At 45.1% G+C, this 1,185-nt stretch overlaps 1 pseudogene; it reads right to left on the reverse strand.

The window, feature by feature from the left end:
• Positions 1-229: 229 nt before the first annotated feature.
• Positions 230-661, reverse strand: LOC133093148 (large ribosomal subunit protein eL31-like; annotated as a pseudogene).
• Between the last annotated feature and the right edge of the window lie 524 nt (positions 662-1,185).

Below are 1,185 nucleotides of genomic sequence, written 5' to 3' on the forward strand. Positions count from 1 at the left end.
GCTTGGATTTTTTTTATGTCCTCAGTCTTGTAATTCTTTGAAAAATAATGCTGTTTGAAGGTCTTATCTTGAAAGTGGAGGCTGATAAAAGACAATGTCTAATTATGTAAGTGTTTATGATGCAATCAATATAAGCCATTTTGCAACCACTTGTTCTAAGAAGGACTTGGTTTGGGTTGACTAATTACGCTCAATTCAGTGAAATGAGACAATTTTTTTTTTTTTTTTTGGCAGTTCTATAACTTTATTGGACAATCAGCAGTTAGTTCTCATCCACATTAACTGTCTGTAGATTTTTGAAAGTGGTGACAGGTACATAGGTAACCAACGTATAGCACTTGTTTGGTGAATCTTCATCTTCATTCCATTTTCTGGACAACCGCACACGGATACGGTATGGGACATTCCTTATTCCTTTGGCTCAGACAGCTTTGTTGAGCCTGGTGTCAATGCATACATCTGGAGTTCCCATCTCCTTCATGGCAAATTTCCAGACTTATTCGAGTGCCCGAGGGGCACGCTTCTTGAAACCCACTTCATGGATGTGCTTGTGAATGTTGGTGGTGTATTCTCTGGTCACCACCTCGTTGATGGCGGACCGGCCCTTCTTCTCGCCATCCTTCTTTGCGGGAGCCATCCTGCCCGGCCAGGATTGGAAAGGAAGCGAGACAATGATTTTTATTTCTCAGTAACCATTAAGACTTACAATAATGAGGCCTCTAACTCTGTGTCTGCTCAGGACCTCAGGGGCACCCAAGGCCTCCAGGGCAGTGAGTACAGTCAAGATAATGGAGCCTTTCAGGGCAGCCCGCTTGGGGCAATTTCACGTTTTCAGTAGAACAACCTTAGCGATTCCCCATCAGCTGGTGCTGCCCCAGGAGCAGGAAGAGAAAAAAGCGATGATTCCACACTTGAGGACTTTCTGATACAAATTGTAATCTCCGAGTGGGTGTAGCTGGAGTTTTACTGCTTGTATTTTGCCAGCCAGTTTGGTGTTTTGAATTTCCCTGCCTGTGGGCCTTGGCTGCTCAACTGGGTGCATCTAAGTCGTTTTTGGACACACTTTCTGACACTGGCTGGGCCCTTTTCTCCCAGGACTGCTGTGGAAACTAGAAACACAGCAACAGGTCAACATCACTCCCCGGGAGGGCTCTTCTTCCAACCCTTTTCCCATCTAACAGAGCT

This window comes from Eubalaena glacialis, chromosome 6 (genome assembly GCF_028564815.1).
Source record: "Eubalaena glacialis isolate mEubGla1 chromosome 6, mEubGla1.1.hap2.+ XY, whole genome shotgun sequence".
Classification (NCBI taxonomy): domain Eukaryota; kingdom Metazoa; phylum Chordata; class Mammalia; order Artiodactyla; family Balaenidae; genus Eubalaena; species Eubalaena glacialis.